Source organism: Antedon bifida, chromosome 11 (assembly GCF_963402885.1).
Source record: "Antedon bifida chromosome 11, ecAntBifi1.1, whole genome shotgun sequence".
NCBI lineage: Eukaryota > Metazoa > Echinodermata > Crinoidea > Comatulida > Antedonidae > Antedon > Antedon bifida.
Window position 1 is genome coordinate 16,627,264 of NC_136236.1, and position 26,184 is coordinate 16,653,447.

Here is a 26,184-nt window from a genome sequence, read left to right on the forward strand (position 1 = left end):
ATTCAACATAGTTTTGAAATGTACAAACGTTGAGATGAAGCTTTTCATCTCATGTACGTTTAACATGATGGCCTCTACATGAACCTGGCATATGTAATTAACGAGGAGACTGGAGTATGATTGATAGCTATCCAGTCTTAATGTCTCTTTCCTTATATTCATACAACATTATAATGCCAGCAAAATTATAATATCTATCCTATAAACAGATGCATAGACAAATAATATAAATAATATACAGGCATATAAATACAAAAAACACGCATAATAAAATATTGGTAATGATATTTATAAAATTTATTATTTCTAAATGTAATTTTTTAATTTTACTGTGTGGTTGTGAAATTAAACATCTGTCAAAGATTTAAAATGTTTAAAATGTTATGAAATTCTGATTAACTTTTACTGTTGACAGTACTACGAAACTACAGTACTACAGAATGTTGGTAAATTATTACAGAAATTCTGTTCAATTACGGACATAAAAATGGAGAAAAAACTGTATTACAGAAATACATACACACTACGTCTAAAATTATGGGAAATTCCAGTCAAAACGCAATAATTATGGACAAATCAATGACCATACAAGAGGCAAAACAAAGTGTTGCAGTCTTTCGTTTTCATGATGTGAAGAGCGAATTGAGAAGTTGGAAAATATTTCTGTGTACGGCGAGCAAGATGTGCGCATGTGCATAATGACAGTTTGACGTGTCATGTAAAAAACTGAGCTACACAAAGTTAAAAACCCTGTGTTGACCCCTCCTGACTTTATTAGGCAGCACCTACCATTAAAGTTCTTTAAAAATGAAGAAACTATTCTAGCAGGTGATATTACATTTGAATTGAACATGAAAACAACTGTGTTTGATCAGTAAAACCTTGACATACAAAATGTAGTGCAATGATTATTACAACCACAATATCTCATCTTATATAATTTTACATGTTTTGTTCGATGTCCAAGTCCAGATGTTTCACATAATTACAGTATAAAAACACAATGTCAACAACGATTCTTCTCTGTTATATATTGACAGGTTATTAAATCATTAAAAATGATAATTACTTTGTTTTCTTGAAAACAAAAAACAGAAATACATCCGAAAATTGACTATAGACTTTATTAATCATTGCAATTTAAATGAAATCTATCAAAAACAAGTATAACTACAGATTTAGCTACAGTATAACATGGAAAAGTACACCAACTCTTCCAAAAGATACACTGGGTTATGTTAAGTAAAGTACATGTTCTAGCAAGAATTACACTCAGTTTTAGGTAAGACAGGGCCGTAGCCACCTGTATGGTTAGTAAGGTTTCAACCTGAAAACTTTTTCACCAAGGCCTTTGACAACCCTGTGTTGGCCAGCACAAAGATTGCTCCCTGTTCTTACCACCACCAAACCACTCTATGACTACTGTACTGGAAAACACAAACTTTATGACTATGGCTTGAAATTCTTGGATACCAAATTTGATATTATAGATATTATTTGATTAATTGATATTGACTGACATATTAATTGTCATGAGAGTTAATTGTATTTTGATATTTTTTTCCCCGCACAATTTAATACTAAAAATTGACATTTACCAATGTATTAAACATAAAATCCTTTCACATGATCTGAACTGACTTGACATTTAAAATATGTTGTATTCAACATTTTTTTTAAATTTCTAGCTAGATACTTAAGTATGATTCTCAATGTAGTTACTGCTACCCACTAACACCTCCAGTAAAAACTCTTTGAGATTCTATAAAACACCAACTCATAGCCGAGGCATGGGCGAATTTAATTCATCTTCCAGATGGTTAAAGATGTATTGTCCCCCAAAAACATGAAAAATGATGATTAATAAAACCAGACTTTGAATAGTAAAGTTATTTACTTCAATAGAAAATTCACTTCAATTTCGCTTTAAATTACAGTTTTTTCAGGTAAAAACAATTTTTTGGTCAAAATGAATAAATATTATGCAACGTTAAAATGACATATTCAACAAGAATTTTTTTTTCAAATATTTTTCAGGGGACAATATATCTTCAAGAACTAATTTGGACAAATTTACATTTTTTTGACAATAGAACTTGTTTATTTTGGACTCAATAGGAAGGGGTATGAAATACAATTAAAAGCCCAGGTGTGTGACTACACCCCTGGTAGTGGGCAAGTCTGCAATTTATTTTTCTCATAGTTACCAGACCTTAATATGTAAGGAGAGCGATCATGCGGGCACTTCTAAAAACAATCTGAGAGCCAAATATGTCGCTCCTTAATTTTTTCAGACAAACACCAAATGAATAGAAATTTATGACGGTGAATAGAAAAACAATTTTTCAAAGAGGCACAAATTATAGTAACAAACGTTCAGTTGTTTAGATCGAGCTCCTTGAAAATGAAGGAGTTATTGAGTGCTCTCTTGTCTCTATTAAATGTCTGAATTACTCCAAATCAAACGAAGTGTCGGGATATAGTGAAAACTACGCATTTCTATTCAAAACAGTAAAATCTATCTTGTATCATTCCCCCTGTTCTCAACATCAGTCAGACAAGAAAACATATTAGATACTTTGAGGTTCACATAAACCAGGCCATCCAACTACTGTACATGCTATCACCATTAAGACTTTTTCTAAACATGCCTCTTTCTTATCAATTTTGAAAATGATTTGTAAAACTATGCGTTCACTTTGAAGAATCATACGAAGAATAAATTCTGTAATTCTTTCAATCAATATGTTATTTTTTTTCTTATGTTCATTAATTTTAATAATGTGACATTATAATCGATAGATTACAGTTTAACTCCGTAAGTGATTTACAATAATTTAATATCTCATATTTTTACTATAATGTATAACATTCTCTAATATTCATACCGAGTGATGCTTGAACCCTTGACCTCAGATTATGAATAATTCATTATATGGCAAGATTCATTACAGCCTCAATCTTTTTTTTTTAATATTGCTATAATTCTTATTCCACTTGCAGCGATGATTATATTTAACATTTGAATAATATTAATTTTCAAATGGCATGTCATTGTAATCATACGACATTAGCTCGTACATGGGATACGATTGTTTAGGAAAAAAATTATATGGATGTCACATATGTTGTATGTCTGTTTCTTTGGAACGATAATGACGTAGGCATATGTGACATTGTGTGCGTGGTAAAACATTTAGAGTTCATCATGTTTGAAAATACAACATATGTATGTAGTAAACGGATGATAAAAGCATAGTAGTATGATATATAGTGTACAATACAATGGTGCATAGCATGAGGGCGTAGTACATAAAAACAAAAGTTGTATACTAAATAATAACATTATTATGAATAATACTACTTAGAACATTTAACATTCATAATTTATTACATTTTTCTTATTAATGTTAATGTTGTTCAATTTATAAAGCGCTTATACAATCCAAAGATTGTCCCAAAGCTCTGAGAGAAAAACCAGAAAGAAATAACAAGGAAAAAAGATGGGTTTTTAAGAGAATGGATGCAATGCAAGGATGTACACAAATGTCGGTAATTATAACAAGAGACGGTTCAAATAATGTCATTTGTGAATAGGTCAAATTAATTTCAGTGTGTGTACGTTACATTTTAATCAGAAGAAAGCTTAATTAACAACTTTTCTTTGCTGGGAAGAAAAGTGAAAGCCGGTAGAGATAGATCTGCATTTTCTAGACACCCTAATATATAACTAGAGTACAAGTTACAGATGGGTGTGACAATATAGTATTTTCCCAGGGCAGTTTGGTACATTTCACATAAAAGGTCAAGTTCAAAATATGCCAAGAATTTTCATTTTTTTTATCAGGTCACAAATTTGAAAGATTTCACAACAGATTTCTTTCAAAAGTAGGTCAATCAGAAATTCTACAGTTCTCTTGGTATTCAATTGCCATGGAAACCTGAATGAAAACAAGACATAGTAAGTTACACCTTGATCACTGTGTATATAGGTTATTCAAAGTTCAACAGAAGTTCAATTGCAAGGAATATGAAAATAGTAGAGATGTAACTGCTAGTTATTAATTAAATGAAAAACTCATTGTAAAAAGATGTATTGAACATACAGAAGAATAGAAGAATATTAATAGAGGTCGTCTTTAATTTACCTTGAATGCAAATTTAATATTTGTTAGGTGTCAGCAAAAAGGAGCATTTCAAACCCTCAGAATGAAACTAAAAACTTCTTGAATGAAGCAGTGAAAATGTTTCCATTGCATCATTTTCAATTTGCTTGTTTTTTTGTTGGTTTTTCATGGATTTTTTTGCTTAGAAATAATAAGAGCTATATATAATAATATTATATAAGACAACCATTATCATTGTTATTTAAAAAAATGCGGTAATCTTAAATGATTTTACCTCAAATTAAATCTACACGGAACGTTTGTTATATCAGCAATAACATATAATCTTTATTCAAATTTCATAAATTATAAATAATTTCATATTTAGGCCCATCGTTGGATAAGTGAAAAAATGCATAAAATTACATAATATACGCCATTTCAATACAAAAGTATTTCAATCACGCATGCCATAGCGCCAGAATATTCTCCACCATACGGTATTGGCACTATACTAAAAGTATTTTTCAAATTTTTCTAAAAATTGTTTCTATAGCCAAGCAAAATTTTACAAGCAGTGCCAAGATTCAACCAAATTATGAATAAAATAAACCGCAGTGTGGAAGTTTGTTCCAGTTGGCAAAATGCAAATAAAAAAAGTCTAAGCAAGACTAAGAGGTAAAGTAAAACTATGTCATGCTAACATAATGAGAGTAAATGGAAATTGTGTTTTAATTAACAAAGGATATGGTGAACGATTTAAAGATAAAAATACTATAGAAAAAACATAGCATTAGGACATTTAAAAATGAGAAGCTTTCCTCTTTAAGATTTTAAATAGGTGTTTTTAGTTTATTTTTAAAACTTTGCAACCTAGCCTGGCTAACGCAGAACCTACTCAAACACAGTCAGCAAACATTTGTGTACAGGGTCTGTGGCCTAAGGCTTATTATAGTCGTGCGAAACACATTGAGGATGGAAGATACAACAGCCACACTCTCTGTTAATTTACCGTCCCTTTTCATCTACCGTCTTAATAGGAAGGTGTCCCCTTAATAGTGGTTGTACCATATAAATCGAAAGATATTTGTGTATATATTTACAAAAATGTTTCATTGATTTTTATGCTGAAAAAATTTTTTAAATATAATTTATCCTTTCCTGTAAAACTGATGGACAATATATGACCATTTAGTATACCAAATAGTGTTCCAAATAGCAGTTCTACTATACTTTGAAATCTTTAATTATAAATATTATTTTTCATAATTATTTTGTCATTTTTTGAGGAAAATACATCATTAGATGAAGTATTATGTTATTAAAGAGTCAATTATGAAAGTAATTAATTATTCATTTACGGAGCAATCATATCGGAAATAATTGACAAAAGATGTTATAAATTGATATCGATTAAGGCATTTGAAATCTGAATTCCATCATATTTAGCACAAATATAGTATGAAGAGATACTTTTAGTTGATAGATATATTTCTTTTGATGTTCTTAATATGTTCACGTTAGTAAAGGGTGGGACAGGTAGTTGAATTAATACAAATGCACATTAGAGAGCTTTTGGTTTGAAACAACCTGACGACCTAGGTGAATTGATGTGTCGTCGATCGTAATAATCAATTTACGTATTGAAACTCTTTCTAAAGACTTAAACATACAGCAAAAGCCAAAGCCATCTAATGGCACAGCCAATAATATCAAACCTTAATACTAAACACTCACAATCACATCAAACTATTTCAAATTTTATTATGTCTAGGTAATTCTAATTTCTCTATTTGTTATAAAATGTATAAAAACAGGTGTTAAAGTCAAATTTGAAATATTAAATTTCCAATTTGTTCAATTTCAGTAAAAAATCGAGAAGAAATTTACGAGGAAAAGTGTTTTACGTTTTAAGGCAGCCACCTAATTCCCATGAACTTTGATACTGTTGGCAATTCCGCATACACGAGCAGTCACTTAGCAAAGACTTTACCTATATTGCGATTTAACGTGTTGTAATTTTAATTTATTTTTATTCACGTTCAGAAATGTAAGTCAGATTAAATGTTGCATCATTAAAGTGGTGCATCGCAGAATGTCACACATTTGTAATGCATAAATGTTCATTTTCAATCGTAGCAATTTTCTTTCTAACCAGATCTAATTTAACAGCTTTACCTTAAAAATATTTGATTTACAAATATATTAGATATGTATGTATGTTTCTTTTATTATCACTGTAAAGAAAGAATGAATATTGATTTGGTGAAAGATATTATGCAAAAGAGAAGAAGAAATCATTTAATGATCTACAAACTTGGAAGATGGAGAAAACTTACTTTAAACTTAATAAACGATGATGAATGATAATGATGAAAAAGAATATTTTAAGTAATAATAATAATAATAACTGGTACTTGATATAGCGCATTATGCTGAAAGCCTCAATGCGCTTTACAAAGACAGAAAATTTTGAAAAATTACAAATTAAAAAGGTGGGTTTTGAGGAGAGATTTGAAGACACTGGTGGAAGTAGCCTGACGGATTTCAATAGGCAACGCATTCCATAGAGAAACGGATGCCGAAGAAAAAGAACGATTTCCATAAAAGTCAATCAAAGTAAGCAGTAGTACTAGTAGAAGCTGCAAAAAAATTATTATTAATTTCAAAAAAGGGATCTAAAACATAGAGTATTCGTCTGGGCTGTTTTAAGCAGATAATCATAGCTCTTCAAGCTCCTTGCTGTTTATATGCAAGCAGTGGGAGTAGCTCACAGCAAGGTTTTTAAATTGACCAATCAAATACGCCTATAGTTAGTTCTAACAATGTAACATTTTAATTTGTTATATTTTATTATATTTATAACACAAAAAATTATTTATAAATAAAAAATCTTCTTCACCATTTAAAAATGTACTAACTGAGTATAAAATGATATTTTATAGATGATCACTGCATAAATGTATATACATGTGAATATTAACACAATGCCTAGCCATCAATCATAGAAAAAGCACTCAACAAGCCTAAGGCAAAACACATACAACTGACAGATAATGATGACAAGTCTACCACTACTATCTTCAGTAGATAGGATTGAATATGGAAGTGGTTGGTGGGGATTTTGATTGAATGTTTGATTTGATTGAATGTTGGATTTGATTGATTTTTTGATTATTAAACAATGTATATTTACTGATCTTTAGTTGATCAGATTGAATTTATAGTGCATGTTGAACAGATTGATTGATTTGATTGAAATTTAATGTTTAATTTGATTGAATGTTAGATTAAAAAATAAATTTACATTTAAATAACTAGTTTTCAGTTGATTGGATTGAATATGGAAGTAGTTGGTATATCAAAGTTTTTATTATGATTTAATTTGATTGAATGTATGATTTAAAAAATAAATATGCACAGGTATAAACTAGTCTTCAGTGGATTGGATTAAATATTGTTGGCAATAAATCAAGTTAGATTGACTTGATTTGATTGAATTTATTATGTAAAAAAGACATACAGTACTGTGTATTAGATTGATTTTAATTGATTTTATTGATTTAGAAGACTTTATTTATTGATTTTAATTGATTTGATTAATTTAAGAAAAAAAACATGTTTTTTCAAAAGATTGGATTGATTTTAATAGATAAAATTCATTATTACATTTGACCAGAAGTACAGAATTTTAAATTATTGTATAAAATATAATTCATTTCTATTCCTGTTTTTCTTGAAATAATGTGGAAAACTTTAATGTACAAATTATACCAAAAAAGTATAGATTCATACACATCATCATACTAAATCATATAAATCGTTGAACTGTGACCAAGCAATGCATTTTCATGTGCCAGGCCTATTGAATAATATATACCACATCTCATGATTTATTCATATATGACATTTTTCATTTGTATAGCCTTATTTTTGAATTAAGTCTTGCTAAAAAAAGCAAACACGAGTTGAAACACAGTTCATGATACAACTTTCACAAAAGATATTCAAATTTATTTAAATTTGAAGGAATAAACAAATAAATTATTTTAATGTGTGTAACTAGAAAACAATCAAGAAATAAAAAATATTTTAAAAGAGTTATTTGTTGTTGGACATTTATATAAGCAGCATTTAATACTATTTTTTATTTTGCAGAGTTCGTTTTTTCTCTCTTTCGTAGAGATTCAACCACTTTTATTTCTTGGATAAAAAAGTGCATATTTTATAAAACATCATTATTATTATTATTTTGCTGAGTTAATATTTAACAGACAAACAAAACAAAATAACATACAATATTTAATTTACTTTTTAATAAGAATTTTCTAAAAACCTATTATTGGATTAAACTATTCTTAAAACTATAAATACAAATTTGTTAAGAAGTAAAAAACAGATTTTGCTTAAATCTTTAATATTTGAAACAAATCGAAAAAGCATTTGCATACATTCACTTAATTATGCATGCCAGTTCAACTTCGGTTCAACAACTAGATAAGAAATGGCGTATGTGATCTTACATAGAACAAATGAGATGAAACAAGAGATATTGCTAATGTATCTTTTCTATTCCGTTGACCATTATTGTAATTTGAAATTCACATAGATTACAATTGCATCTCCCGAGCTGACTACCGAGATTAAAGCTTATAATACGTCAAATGACAATCACGATACAAGCTGGGCCGATGACTTCCCACGAGTGTGGGTCAACATCATGACCTATATAGAGCTAGCCAGTCAGGTCTGGACTGTCGCTGTACCTGCGACTGTCGCATCACTTAGCTGCGCATAAAAACAGGTCGGGTTCGAATTGCATACGAGGGACAGAATGGGGTCATAGTAACACTGTGATTGGTTTAAGCCGATCGGATTTAAGATTGTCACAGATATGCGTTGCTTTATTATGCATTCGTTAAGTACGGTGAGTTAGATATGAGGTCATTCATGGGTCATGTTAGGCAGTGGCTGTCAAGTGAAGTAGCTAAAGATGAAATATGAGATGTATGGTAGCTGAAGAGGATGTACAAAATATTCATAAATGTCATTTAAGACTATTGCATGAATAATATCATGTGTCAAAATGTTGTTTTTTTTTTAATGGAATTCATAATTTTTCCTCAGGTTAGCTAAAATGTCTAAAACAAATTGATATCAAGTAAATTGGACAGTAAATACAAATTTGAATTTATGATTCCAATTTTAAAACAATTCCCTTTACTGCCTTTCACACATAAGGTACTGCTAATTTAATATGCTAAATCTAATGTTTCAATTTTGTTTACATTTTTTTTGTTGCCGCATTCTCATCACCAACATTGCTTTTGTTTTGTTTTTCATCATTTTAATATAAATTAAAAGGGGAGGGAGGAATAGATGCTGGGAGTAAGTAGTTATAATATTTTCATTAAATATACTGCTTATTAAACGTGTAAATATCTAACTTTCTTTTTTTTCCTCGCCATTATTTCAAATATTGTCATCTTTCAATTTTTATCTATAGATAAATGTCACATTGTTTGTACAGTTGCTTTAATATCCATCAAATAAACAATCATATTTTTACAATTAATTTCCATTTCAAAAGTGTTTTATATCTGCCCACAATTCATCAATTTTTGCATATGTTTTTACTATTGTTTTCCAGTTTATTATCCCATTATCTGATTAGTTATCTCTTTTATTGGAAGATAATTTCAATCATTCATCAGATGATGGTGTCATCTTTCCAAGTTCATTGTAATGTCAAGGCCTGCTGTTGACAATGAACTAATGCTAACCTCTCTAAAGCTCTATCTACACTATCAAATTTTATGTGACAACAAATGTGGCTATATATGGACATGATGATGTCATATCACTACCATATTTGGGAATATCATCACTACCATATTTGGGCACATCACACGTTTTTTTGTCAAACTAGTTTGAAAGTGTAGAAAGAGGTAACAGGTATTACATACAAAGAGAAAACATTACCTTAACTCTAGCTTAAATTACGTTAATTGTTTATGGTTAATTGAATTTTTTGTAAGGGCATTTTCAAATTAAGATCCAGTTTTATTTTTAATTAAATTATTGTACATGACCAAGGTGATATACCTGTCAGGTCTTGTTCCAAAAAAAGCCAAAAAGAAGCAAGATCAAATTACTCAATCAACGATACTGTACTGCACTTTGGATTTGCAATTCCAAGGTGTTCATTTTAAGAACTCGATTTAGCCGGTTTATTTGAGAAGATGAGTACGCCTATACATTTATTCTGTGTTTAGCTCTTTGGGGTACAACAATTAATCAGCCTAATTAAGCAATGCCCTTACCCAAGGACCTGGAAGTAACCATGAGTGTTACAAGTTCAAGTTCAAACATATTACACTGAAAGACAAAGATCACTACCTTTAATAAAGCTAGGTATGATTCAGGGAGAAGAAGATGTTGTCATGTTTTTTAACAGCCCAATTTGAAAAACAATCATATCTGAAAGAAAATTAACTCTAATATGATTGGAAAGAGCGAACATTGCATTAAAAAGATGAATATGGCAGGAGGCAATGGGAGACTGGTTTGGCATGGAACTGGATTGAAAACCTAGTGCCCATCCCACTCCTTTCCCCTGTGTACACATTCAGGGGGCAGTATATACAAATACAGACAAAAATACTGATGATTAAAAATAAAAAGAAGTTTATTTTGTTGCTTTGATAATTTGTGGTCTAGACTTGAAAAGTTCACCTTCACAAGAAAAATTGAATTACCATTAATTAACTGAATTCACATCAAACTATAACATTGCAAGTAGCATCTTATGAACTTCAACATCATTAGCAGATCCAAGATGAGGTTGAGGGAGTAAATGTTGAAAATTACAATGTAAAAGATATGACATGGAGGTGAAATTGCCCATCCCATTATTTTAAATTCTTGGGAGTTGAACAAAAATGCAAGTACTGTACTGTACATGAAATAGGACAGGCATGGTATTGTACAATATGGGCATAACACAGATAAGCCAACATTCCAGCCTAATGTCCTTGGGTGGCCCAAACAAACACAACCTTGGTAGTATGTATGTCCTTGTTGCTGAAGGGCACTCAGATGCTACTACTGATTATGGAAACAATAACAAAGAATACAGTTATCAGGTTTAAAGGTTATCACTTTAGGCCTGTGTGGGAACATCTTTTAAAGACCCCTTCCCTGCAATTTTGGACGTTTTTTGGAAAATAATACATATATATCACTTTAAAAACATTAAACCATGTCATTTCTTGTCTTAAATGTACGTTTTATGGTAAATTATGATAAAAAGTGAGAAACAATGCACTACCTAAGTAGCTCGCGGCGATCGACCTCTCGTGGACGGTCTTAGGCCTAGCCTAGCTAGGCTTAGTTTTGTAGGCCTAGCTGGTAAACATCGGTAACGTACGAACATCGTACGCGAGCTATATACCTAGCCTGATGTTGTATAGTTGCTGCATTAATTGTCTTTCTATTTTTGCCAGACTCCGTTGATACAAATTGGGGAAAACCCGGTATTTTCGCTGAAAAGTTAGGAGTCTTCCATTTGTTTTGGCCTCACGATCGATCGAAAAGTGGGCGAATTACAGGTGAAAAACAAAAATATCAATCCGCGCGCAATGCATTTTGGGATTTATAGCGGGCCGCTATAATTATTAGAATCGACTTATTTTTCACATTTTTAACCGTTTAAAGACGAAAAAAGTTATCGCAATAGGACCATATAGTATTATTTTTACATTAAATATAGTTTGTGATCTTAAATTAGATCTAAAAAACGTAGGGAATGGGGCTTTAAACTTTGACTGAGAAACACCAAGATGAACTCACAGCCTAATTTAATACAAAATAGGAAAAACAATGGGAGATGAACTCTGGTTGCACCCATGTATACTATAGTTATCACAACTACTGTTTAGCAAATATTGCTGCTTTTTATCATTGACTATAATAATAATATTAATTACTGTAATAAATGATGATATATAATCTTTGTTTTATGGAGGCTGAGCGCTTAAGCATTGACAAGATACACACTTCTGGACCTCACACATCAATCTGTTCCAATGAAGATATGATATAGCGCATTATGCAAAAGCCTAAATGCACATTTAAGAATAAAAATATAATACCAGAAAATTAATTAAAATACAAAAAGGTGAGGTTAAGCTGCCCTAAAATTAGCAATTAATGTTTCCCGACGGATATAAATATGTGAATAATTAATTCCAAAGGAAAACAGCAGAGGCCCTAGAATCATAATAACGATGTTGGCAAGTCGAGATTGTTAATACCAACTTTTTTTCTTTGTTGACTAATAAAACAGTTAAGTGTTTGTGCACCGGGTTGGAACGCTTAACCCGATTATCCACGATAACCGAGTTGGATCCAAGTTTGTTGAATAGCCCAGACAATGCTTCAGTTAAGTGTTTGAGCACCGGCTTGGAACGCTTAACCCAATTATCCCCGATAACCGAATTGGATATCCCAGTTTTTTTATTAAATAGCCCAGACGATGCTTCTGTTCAGTGTTTGAGCACCGGGTTGGAACGCTGAACCCGATTATCCCCGATAACCGAGTTGGATATCCCAGTTTGTTGAATAGCCCAGACAATGCTTCAGTTCAGTGTTTGAGCATCGGGTTGGAACGCTTAACCCGATTATCCCCGATAACCGAGGTTGGACCCAGTTTGTTGAATAGCCCAGACGATGCTTCAGTTCAGTGTTTGAGCACCGGGTTGGAACACTTAACCCAATTATCCACGATAACCGAGTTGGATGTCCCAGTTGACTTCTCCACCAAGTCCAGTTTAGTTGTCCGGTTGATAGTGTAAAAGTGGTGTAGTTGATAATGAACTATTCAAAGATTTGTTTACAAAAGGCTCTGAGACCATACGATGGATTGAAATAACCTTTGAGAATCATTTTATAGATTAACAAAATGTTTACTTTTCTGCTTATTATTTTACGAAGATTAAAATATTTATCGGGACGTTATTTGTCCTTCGTCTATCATCTCAAAACGACAGGGGTCAATAGCTTCAATCTAGGCTAGACCAAGTAAATGTGATATGGAACATTTGTTTTGTATGGTTAAACAATATTTGTTTTTATGATTATGATATAGGTTATGTTCAATTTTATCAAGATAAGAAATACTAAATAGGAAATAAATATCAATATAGAAGCACTAAAGTGTTTGTTTGTGTCTGTGATGTTAGACGCTAGGGTCAATACAAGGTACTTTACACACCTTACATCAGCAGAATTCATCAACTACAATATCTAGCAATTCGTGCCTTAGTAAAAAAACGGGTTGGTACATGTAGTGTTGGAACTTGGCAATTAAAGCAACAGCAGCAACTCTTATATACCACTCTCATATCACCTTTTAGTTTCTGACCCTATCACCTTTTAGTTGTGACCTTATCACCTATTAGTTGTGACACTATCATCTTATAGTTTCTGACACTATCACCTTTTAGTTTCTGACACTATCACCTTTTAGTTTCTGACCCTATCACCTTATAGGTTCTGACCCTATCACCTATTAGTTGTGACACTATCACCTTTTAGTTTCTGACCCTATCACCTTATAGGTTCTGACCCTATCAACTTTTAGTTTTGACACTATCACCTTTTAGTTGTGACACTATCACCTTTTAGTTTCTGACACTATCAGCTTTTAGTTTCTGACACTATCACCTTTTAGTTTCTGACCCTATCACCTTTTAGTTGTGACCCTATCACCTTTTAGTTGTGACACTATCACTTTTTAGTTGTGACACTATCACCTTATAGTTTCTGACCCTATCACCTTTTAGTTGTGACACTATCGTCTTTTAGTTTGTGACACTATCACCTTTTAGTTCCTGACCCTATCAGCTTATAGTTTCTGACCCTATCACCTTTTAGTTCCTGACCTTATCACCTTATAGTTTGTGACCCTATCACCTTTTAGTTCCTGACCCTATCACCTTTTAGTTTCTGACCATATCGCCTTTTAGTTGTGACACTATCAACTTTTAGTTCTAACCCTATCACCTTTTAGTTGTGACCTTATCACCTATTAGTTGTGACACTATCACCTTATAGTTTCTGACCCTATCACCTTTTAGTTGTGACCTTATCACCTATTAGTTGTGACACTATCATCTTATAGTTTCTGACCCTATCACCTTTTAGTTGTGACCTTATCACCTATTAGTTGTGACCCTATCACATATTAGTTGTGACACTATCACCTTTTTGTGACACTATCATCTTTTAGTTCTGAACATATCACTTTTTTGTTGTGGTTGAAGTTATGGTTTGGATTGGTAATAATCAGAATTTAAAAGGATCTACAGAGGGACATTCCTGGGCGTTTTCTAGGTTTAACTTGGCCATTTCTACCCTTTCATACACAAGCTGCTAATCCAGATTTACTGAAATAATGCTGTTTCACGGCTTTGTGTGAATGGGACTTATGAAGGATATCATTCATAGTATTACCATCTTCCTCATGTATATCCCAGCCAGTTAATAACATTACAGACCTTGGTTGTTAATGAATGACCTAGTAGTCACAAAGGAAAAACTCTTGGCCACTCTGATTAGCACTTCAGCAGCCTTCAGAATTTGCAAGTTAAGTGGACAGTAAACCTTCAAACAACATTACAATGGAGATAGTAGTCATGTCTTGCATAAAATTAACATAATAGACGTAACAGACGTTCTTTTGTAAAATGTTCTGATTTTTTAAAGTTAATATCTCTGTATGTTTTTTGTATCTGGTAAATAAAATACAGGGTACTGTATAACCGTACTTGCTCGAGTATAGTCCTGAGTATTAACTTTGGGTGAACATTAACTTAACATTATAATTTATCAAGTCTTCTGTCTGAAGTTAACCTAAATTAGAAGGTGGGATTGGGAGAAAACAAGAACCAATTTTTTGTGTACCTTAGACCTTAGATTTTTCTAGCTGGATAATGCTAACCATTAAGCCTGCGTCCCATGACTTCTTTAAGATATTGCAAACAAATACTGCTGTGTGTGAACACAACCTAAGACTATGTTGAAATAATAATATCTAGACTTATGCATGCTTGAATGAATTCTTTGCTCAGATAGTCAATTACTCTTAGGTGTCAGGACAATGTTTTAAAAACCAATTGGCAATACAAATAATACCTATTAATCAATTTAATGTAATCCTTTCAACAATAAATATTTTCCAGTGTTTAATAGAATTAAGAAACACTATATGCAATGAATAGAAAGCTATATTTAGAATTTATGCTTTAATACCTTTCTTAATAATTGCCAATTGTAGTTCCATAAAAAATTCATAATTATCGATATTTAAAACAAACAAATACAATGGTATACATCGGTTGTTGACGTGGAAACTGACCTATATTCAGAAATTGACACATCTGAGTTTATTGTTTGAAGGAGTTGGGTTATTAAATAATTCGCATATTAAGTATTCACTTCTATGCTAATCAATAATATATATAAAGTACAATTTCATTGGCTGTTGTTTAAAAAAAGTCAGGCTGCATTGTGCAACTTTGGAGCTTCTAGGTTGTTGCTGTATGATCACTCCAGATGGTAAAAAAACAAATGCTACTATTACTACCAGATGTTTGATAGTTCCACCTTAACAGGGCTGCATCTCCCTACACTCCTCCACCCTACTAAAATGAACTTTAAAGCTCTGTCTACAAACTAGTAGTATGATGTGTCCAAATATGGCAGTGATATTCCCAACTATGGTAGTGATATCACATCATGTTCATATATATATGAACATGATGGGTACATCACATTTTTGTCAGATAATGTTTGATAGTGTAAACAAGGCATAAGATATGACTTTCCTCAATGAGAAAATGTCCACATCTAATCTTGGAATATAGACAGTATATTCATTGCAGTGAAAATATGCGACAGAATTAGTGACCATACATTTTGCATAAAACGTATTCTGAATATCATTATATAGAAATTATGAAAATTTATGAGTTGGATGGCGAGAATTTTTCATGAGTTTATCGAATCAAATATCTTCCTATTCAATGAATACAAAACATTCATTATATGTTTTATACACACCTATTTTTATTTAACTTTTAACGAATGCTAGGCCGGAAAGCTAGGCCATTCATAAGTCAGTACTCCGACTTTGGACGCGGATTAGACAGCGTGTGGCAAAAATTCTCAAAATGTTGAAAAAAGCGTGCACTAGAGCGTGCTAATTATTGCCATTAGTTATCATTTTTCAGTTAGGTAGAGCTAATTCCGAATGACAATCAGTAGTACTTTGTGTTATAAAGTATACTGTTTCCTAAAATAATTAATTAATTTTATATTCACTGTGACAATACAATCATTCACAATCAATCAATTCACACACAATCATATGGGCAATCTAATTCATAATATTAATTAACTTTATTGCTTCAAATTATGATAATATTGAACTTGAGATTTAAATATAGCTAGCCTTGTGAATTTAATCTACCTTAAAAAATAACTTAACCAATTATGTACAAAAAGACCACCGCCCTAACCTTTATTAATCACAACATATTTGACCTCCGATTGGAATGCCAAACCTTTAAGGTAACTATTGAACCAAGGTGAACAAGTTTGACAAGGTGTTCTACTAAAGAGGGAGGCAAACAGCTATTATCTGCATAAAACGAGTGAGGATTATAATATGTTATATAACCCTGCTTCTCAACATACCAATTTTGGTTATTCCTAGATGGGTATTATAATTACTAGTTATATAATGACATATAAAGTCCCAAGGGACATGTGTATGAAATTCGTGAAACATTATGAGATGGGATAAACTCGGATTACACTAACATTGGAATTAATCAGTCTCCGAATTTACAGTAGTCTAAATTAAGGGATGGGGTTATATTATACTTGGGCATGGGTTTATACTTGGCCAAATGTGTATTGTAATCTATATATTTATATATTGATTTATGAAGCCATGTTTTTATATAAGAATAAATGTTACTTAAAAATTCAACCAAAACATGAAAGAAAATTTCCAAATTCAAGAAAAAAAAACACACATTGACATGTTTCATCTCACTGCTACTAGTAACATGATTTACCTCAACACAAGAATTCTACCTAAAGGACAAGAGAATCCTTACAACATGTAAATGAAATGCATTGCTAGGTATATAATGTTGAAGAATCATGAAAAAAAAGTGTAGATAAATGCAACGTAGGGAAGATAATAAGAAAATACATAAAAAAAAATATAATGAAAAAACCCCATTAAAAAAACATCCGTTAAACATTAGTACAATGTAACCAACACAAACGAAAGTAGATGATTGTTGCTATGGTATCTGACAACAAAAATCAACACAGGATATAGAGGCAAGTAAAATAATGATTAAATGAAATAATTATTATACTTTTCAATGCAGTATGACCTTCAAAGGAACAAAAGGATAAAAACATACTTAAAGATGGTATGATTAATAGAGAAGAACGTGCCAAGATTGTACTCTATGAATATGTACAGATAAAGCCAATAAAACATACTAATAATAATAAATAAATAATAATAAAATAATCTTTAAAGATGTTCCTTAAAACAAAATAAAGATGAAGAAAAAAAATCAACCTTTGGTTATTATGACAGTTTTTAGTTTTAATAATGCAATTCCGAAAACAAAAATAGCAAAAATAATGATTTCACTGTCACAAACAAAACGGTTAAATAAAAAAAAATAAAAAATCAAATCCAGGGTTTGACTATTGACTAACAAAAGTATCGTTTTGCATTGTTTTTAATTTTGAATTATTTTGTTATGGTGTAAAAGTAAAACTAGGCCAAATACATATTAATAATTTGTTTATAATGGTTTCTTATGTTTCAATACAAATCAAAGATATCAATAATGTAAAAATTAATATTTAACCCATTTTTAATTCCTATTAGCTATTATTCGTTTCGATTTCATACAATCTTGAATTTCTTATTAAAATGAAATAATCTTTTAACTCATCTGATCTTAGGTGTAAATGAATCTTCAGGTATACAAATCCAGTGCAGTAGGTTATAGACCTGGATGAGATATTGTATTTCAGAGTAAAACAGAGATGGTACTGTGCACACATAATGTATGTGAAAAAGACCAAGACCCTTTCTAGATAAGATAGAACCTCTATTAAAGGGGAATTTCACTTCAACGCACCTCGAAAACCCAACAAACTGTACCTATAGTACTCTTAACAAGGGCAGGGGACATCCCTTGAATAGATATTGGCTGTAGTGTTTAAACATGTATCTATAAATTAGGTCTTATAAATGTATAGGTCCATGGTTTAAACATATTGTCCATTGATCATTACATGGGTAAGTGTCACCAGGTTCTGGTTCTTGCAGGTTTAAATAAAATATCAAAATCTTTTTCTAAAACCATACGCACTTGCAGACATACCAAAACAGATCCTCGTGGGAAACATGTTAGTAGCAGAGTGCGTTGGTAAACATAACAGCATTCATAATGAGTTATTATAGCACACATCCGAATGTAAAATAAATTTACAATATGATATACCATAACAATAACATACAGCAGTACAGAGTGTTTACCAGACACATTTTGTTTACAACAACATATTCTAATTCAATATTTATCTATTATTACTATATCATGTTAGAATCCCCAGGGCTGTCTATCCAATTCTTGGAAATCATCTATCACCAGAAAAAGTACAATCTGCATATTGTGTTCACACTATTTGTAACTGAACATACATATTAATGACTAGCAACATTTTTAATTTAATTGAAACCGAGTTAGACGATGTGTATATTAATAATAATATGCGTAGTAGTGTGTTGACATAGCCACATAAGCAAAACATAGCAACGATACTATGATTATCCAGGCAGCTTGGCACTGAGCCAAACATGTCACATGACCTGTTATGTTTATATACAATGAGTAAGTTACATAGAGATAAATAACAAACGAACACAACATTGTATTCATACTGTACTGTGCTGGATGTATTGCGTAAGATAATGTAATGTCAATTGTAAAGCTATCGCTTAATAAACTCGGTAGTTCTTTCAAATGTTAAGATTTGTAAAAATTAGTCTTATTGAGATTTCATTTTTTGTTTGTCTGCTTTGATGATATTCAATCTTAAATTGAGGACATTTTGATTTGGTCCTCTATGAACCCATGGCAGCTACATTCACAGGAGTAAACCCCTCTCCCACTACACTTCCAAAAGATGCACCAAGTTCTGTGTACATGAGCCAGATGTGTACACTGGACCACCAGCTTTAAGTTCTTTCTTAGAATACTTGTCTAACCACCACTATGGAAATTTTAGTAAGAACTGGTGATGGGAAAATTCAATTTTGAAAACCAAAACAAAGCATACACATTTACTAGGTTTCATTACCCTTTTTAACTTCATATCTCATTACTTTTCTTTTCATAATTCATACGGTGTCACTCCTACTTCAAAATTGTAGTATGATAAATAACAATAGGTCTGAAATATAACTCTTGATAACTATTCACAATGATACCTCCGAACAATGGAAATGTCCAGACTTTATTAGGCTTTAGTATGTGCGTACCTTTAGGGATAACTAATTCTGGGTTTGGCAAGTGAGGCAGGGCTAATAGGTAAACAGATAGCCACATCAAACGCGGGTTAATGAAACGATACTTGTCACAGCCAAAAATAAGTTGTTATCCATTAGTATGCGCTTTACATAAGTACATGCTGTTTCTACACCATTGATTCCAGGATTTGAAACCACGACCTGACACAAACAAGCAAGTACACAACCATTAGACCATAGATGCTCCATGACCAAACACGTCTGGAATGCAGGGCTTTACTATTAGATATTGTGATGTATTGTGCAAATCTTGATGACTGCAATTGTACAGTTTCATGTAATGGTTTGCTTAGAGTGTGTTTATACTGTGTGCTTGGTGTGTCCCTGGGTCAAATCATACTTGATGCATTTGACCATTTTTCTCGACGTTTCGATCAATATGCTTTAATCGTCCTCAGAAGTGAGAATGTATAGAGTTATTTGAAAAATGTGCGGCAAATACAGTTATTATAGTAACTGAAGATTAAATAAAGAAATAACAGAATTAGACATAAATATATTATAGTATAAATTGAAAGAGAGGAAATATGACATACAACATTAAAGGCTATGACTATTTTGTTTTTAAAATTAAATAATAAATAAAATGTGCCAATAAAAATGAACTTTACTCGTTACTCATTCAAATTGGATACGATGACTAATTATTTAAAAACTAAGCATTGTAGATATAATATATATATTGAAACTGGAGACCTGCCAAGGAACAGTCGGTGCCCAGACACGAGACGCATGACCGCTCTTGGGACCGCATAATCTACAAATTACTGCCCTCGTTAGTTTGTTATATCACCTGTCTTTACATTCAATATTTTGAATTTAATAATCATTTATTTCAATAAGTTTATTCACGAACATGTTGTTTTTGTTTATTTACAGTATGTATTATTAATCATGTTGCACATAATCAAATATGAATAGTGAGTGTACTGTATTCAAAACACATGATACATTCAAATACAATCAAACCCCTTCTTTGGGAAACCTCTATTCAAGGGACACTCCTATATAAGTAGACACTTTCCCAATGAACAAGGGTCAATAGAATGTCTTATCACAGTCAACCCTTATTAAAGGGACACTCCTATTATGGGAACACTTTCCCGTGAAATGAACGAAGGTCAATGCCTTACCAGTACAGTCAACCCCATTCAGGGGACACTCCTATTAAGGGGATACTTTATTGGGCCCTGAATGTTTGAAGTTATTGAACTGTAGCAGCTGGGACCTTTTTTTGCTTAATATAGCATAGACAAGGGTTTCACTAAAATAAAGGGCAAACTGCCACTTTCATTGCAGTGTCCCCTTAATAGGGTTGTCACTTACATTGATACTGGTAACAATAATAACAATTGTAAATGCTACATTAAAAACTCATACATGAAAATAGTGTTCACAAAAAGCATGTCATAAAAATTCATAATACTTTAAAAATAACTCAAAATACTAACAAATTATCGACGAAATCATGTAAAACTAACCAGGTAACTGTTTAGATTACAACTGGCATTTTTTGTTGTAAAATCTCATGACTTTTCATGGAAAATAGAACAAGTTAAATTCTTAATCATATACACCTATTATGATAAATTCCCTGCAGTGGTTTTAATAAAGATTCTATAAAACAAATCTCATTTCAATCAATTTGCTAACCATGTCAAAGTCAGTGATAATTTTCAGATCTTTCAAAGTCTGCCAAATTGACCTTAGGCAATGTGACCTTCCCCCGTTTTTTGTCATAGTTTGCATTTATTTATTCATTGTTTAAATTTTCAATGTTTATCAATTTGGTTATATGAATCTTATGTGAATATAAAGTATATAATATTCATTTTCGCAATGGAATTATTACAAATCTTTTTAAAAATTTAAGAAAATCGATCAGCTTTTTTTCGGTACTGTATTTGAACCAGTATTGTTAAAGCAAAATGTTTTACATCATAGACCTTAAACCTAACCAACATAATACAGACATCACATGTGATACACATGAGATGCCATATTATGGAATTTGCCTATGATACTCGACAAAAGGTTAGAAACTTATTTTAGCATCTAGTATGCATTCCGGAAAACCAATTTAATTCCTAATTCTTCATTAGGAATAAATGGTTAACAATTAGTATAATTGTATTATTTATTACGCATATTTGCCTGACTTTTTAATAATCGTTGTTATAATATTTAAATAATCTTCTAATAATTGAATACCATATTGTTTAATGGTAATATATTATCTTGTCATATATTACATTTATTTTTTAAATATTAATAATTAATATTAATAGTCTTTTGCAATTTATCACTTAGTTTTGTTGAGATGTTTATTTCCCATAGACCATTAAACGTATACTGTAGCAAAATTAATTTTCGTATTGTGTAAGCCAACGTATATGTATGCAAATGTTGTGTACATTTTTCATATAAACACTGTAAAAGCTTTGTCAGCTAAATCTATCTGTTAAGAAAATTATTTGTTTTCTCTTCAACTAAAAAATTTATGAAAGTTGTCAGAGGTTGGATGATGATAATGGTAAAAAAGTCACCAAGTCTGTAGACAATCAATTTCAGATACCGCACATCACAGTCGCCAATAAAATCATAATTTATTAATATGTTTACAATTTAATATAATATAATATTAACAAACAGCAAAGGTAAATTGCTTTTATGGCAGGATAAATGAAATTGTGCACTACAGACAAGAAGACCTAAAAAATTTGTTATAGAACAAAAATTGTTCATTGGTCTTCTTGGATAAGGACTTGGAGCTGGAGGTCCAGTATGCACATCTGGCTCATGTGAACCTATTCCATCTTTCAAAAGAGAGAAGGTTACCTCGGTGTACTGGTCCATCTCAGCCACAATATATGGCAGCTGTACGGCACAGTTTAAGGAAGTAGAAAGGTCTATGTTGTCCACACCTGTGCACAAGGAAGGCTGTAAGACACAGGTTATTCTGACACATTTAAATTTATATAAGTATTCCCTGGACACTTTGAATGGCTGACTCACTAATAGTCAAATGCGGCTGCATACAAAAATAATATTATTGATGATTAATTTTTGATGATACACTATTACTGAGCTATAACAAATAACACATAACTGCCAGGGTATCAAATAAATGAATTTTCTACTTTTCGAATATATCTCGCACTTTAAAAGAATATGGAATTTGTCGGTTTATCCAGGTAAGCTAGGCACGAAATAGACTAAAAGGTTTTTCAGTAAAGCGCTTCTTGTAAAATAGTCAATGATTCTTGCTCCAATTTTATGACCATGAGAAAAATCATATACATCAATGACACATAGCACGATCCGAACCCACGACCCTGGTCTTGAATGGTAGTGTCGTGAGTCGAACAAACACGTCAAAGGAATAGACCAAAGACTGGATACGTTGTCTAGACGTTTATTGGAACACAACTTCAATCTGATACAGATGTAGCAGAACGAAAAGATAAAAGTACAAACACCCCGAGTTACATCAAGTTACACGCTCATAAAATAGTAAATAATCAAGGTTCTCATCTGTCTCTGCCAGACACGTCTTGTCTCTCTCAAGGCAGGGTCTCCATCTCCCGCTCCGTGAGAGGAACGCGCTAGCCTAATTACTATGACACTAGTCAAATAAACATCCGCGGAAGAAACTGTAAAACATACTAGGCATAACGTAAAAATAAATATCCCTCCCTCAGCAAAGTAGGTCTGGACAATCAAATGAATCCAGTCTCCGACATCTTCCCCAGCTTTTTCCGCTTACGTCCCGAAAGCGAATAGAATAACAAAGACTAACATTGAATAGATCTTGGAAGATGGTTGATGTTGCTATGCTGACCCTTGCGTTGTCTTTCAGACCTCCGGACTGGTTGCGGTATTTCCAAATTTCTAAATTGCAACCAAATTTGATCTTCATCATCAGGATCTTCATCAGATGAACCATCAGAGGAATCATGCTGTTCAACTTCTGCCTCTTGTTCTATGGGTACTTCAACTACTAAGTCTCTCGGGTCTCTAATTATTCTTCTTCTATTAACCCATTTAGTAGCACCTCCGTTGCTTGGTCTAAGTTGGTAAACATCACCTTCTTGATTTATACCAGTTACAATATATGACGTTTCGTAATATTTATCAACCAGTTTATGTCGACCATCAAAGTGTTCCCTGTGAAGTAGAACCCGCTCACCAATTTCGAACTGCTCACAATTTGTTGGTGGGTGGCGTCTTTCTTCCCTATCCGCAGCTGCTCTCAGCCTAGAACTCACCACTTCTGCTGCTCTTTGCATCATTTTCGATTGTTGCTCTATGTAGTCTTCATCCCAAGTTGAACTCGTATTATCTAGGAAATGGTCGATAGGCAATTTGGGTTCTCTTCCCATCATCAAAAGGTGGGGCGTAACGCCGGTCACCGTATGTGGCGTGGTATTATAGATGAATACTACATGTCCTAGCATCTCGGGCCATCGTCTTCGCTCTGCTGGTTTCATGGCTCTCAATAAGCCGCACAAAGTCTTATTAAACCTTTCAGTTTGCCCATTCCCAGCTGGATGGTAACCTGAAGTTCTAGATTTCGTTATTTTGTACAGCTTGCACAACTCTTTTATTATGTGGCTCTCGAAGTTCTTCCCTTGGTCTGAATGAATTCGATCCGGCACTCCATAGCAAGCAAACCAATGATCTCTCAGAGCTCGTGCAACCCCTTTTGCGGACTGGTCCTTGCAAGCGGCAGTAGCAGCAAACTTAGAATAGGCATCCGTCATTACTAAGACATCTTCAAATCCTCCCATTCCTCTGTCAAGTTTTAGGAAGTCGATAGCTACTAGTTCTAAAGGTCTGAAAGCGAGGAGATGACGTAGTGGCGGTCTGATTTTAGGGGTTTGTGATTTACTCACAGCACACCGGAAACATCTCTTGATGTGGCCCTTGACATCAGTCTTGGCTCCTGGCCAATAACATCTATAGTAAAGTAATGCTAATGTTCGTGTAACTCCCTGGTGTCCCCAACGCTCATGTACCATGTCAAGTATTTCTGCCCGCATCTGTTCAGGTACAGCGTACTGCATTATTTGTCCATGGATTTTGTCTTTCCTGACTCTGTACAAAACCCCATCTTCGACCTTTAAGTTGTCCCACTCTCTGGTCCAACTCCTTACAGCTTTAGACTCTGCATTGTGCATTTTGTTGCCCTTGCTCTTGAGCTCGATTACTTCATTAAGTACAGGAGATTGTAATTGGAATTGTTGAAGCTGCTGCTTGCAATAAGACGGGAAAACTGTCGGATGTTGATTATCAATGGTGACAGCTCTCACCTCGACTCTAGATTTCAGGTCTTCTTTAGGTAGACGCCCTATGACAACACTCATGACATCCTTTGCGACTGGAACCGTTCTACTCAGAGCATCCGCACACTTATTGTCCCTCCCAGGCTTGTACTTAACGTCCAAGTCGAAATTGGCCAATTGGGCGACCCATCGATGTTCCGTAGCTCCAAGTCTTGCAGTCTCAAGGTGCACCAATGGGTTGTGATCGGTGTATACAATACAATGGTTGCCCAGCAGATAAGCACTAAACTTCTCCGTTACCGCCCACTTCAGCGCCAACAATTCTACCTTAAAGCTTGACAAATCACTGTAGTTCTTCTCAGCACCTCTCAACCCTCGACTAGCATAAGCGACTGGGTGAGGCTTGCCTGTTTCATCCGACTGCATCAAACATGCGCCCAATCCTTTGAACGAGGCATCTACTTCTAGTATAAATTCCTTCTGGAAATCTGGGTATGCCAATACCGGCGTAGAACTAAGCATGACCTTTAACCTATCAAACGCTTGCTGCTCTCCTTCCTTCCAATAAAAGTTCCCTGCTTTCGATGATGCAGTGCTTCTTGTTTTAGCAACCAGGGCATGCAGCGGAGCAGCGATGCGAGAAAAATTATGAATGAAGCGTCGATAGTATGAAGCCAGGCCAAGGAATGAGCTGACTTCTCGTCCGGTTGTCGGGGTGGGCCAGTCTTTGATCCGCTCGACTTTCTCTTCTGACACTTGCACGCCCCGATCATCCACCACATGTCCTAGATACTCAACCTTCTGCTTCAGCACATCACATTTCTTCCCTTTCAACTTCAATCCATATTTGGACAACCTAACTAGAACTTTTTCTAGACGAACTAGGTGTTCTTCAAGCGTCGAAGAGAATATGAGAATGTCATCTAGGTATAGTACTAACTCGACTAAGTTCATATCTGCAAAGATAAACACCATTACTCGCTGGAAAGTATTCGCTGCGTTGCTGAGCCCTTGCGGCATCCTTAGATATTCGTAAAGACCCCAAGGAACTCTGAAGGCTGTCTGGTCTATCGACGATTCATCCATTGTGACCTGA

At 33.0% G+C, this 26,184-nt stretch overlaps 1 protein-coding gene across 3 annotated transcripts in view; it reads right to left on the reverse strand.

The window, feature by feature from the left end:
* Nucleotides 1-26,184, reverse strand: part of LOC144856341 (uncharacterized) — a 125,942-nt gene that overhangs the window by 67,763 nt on the left and 31,995 nt on the right. The window lies entirely within an intron of this gene.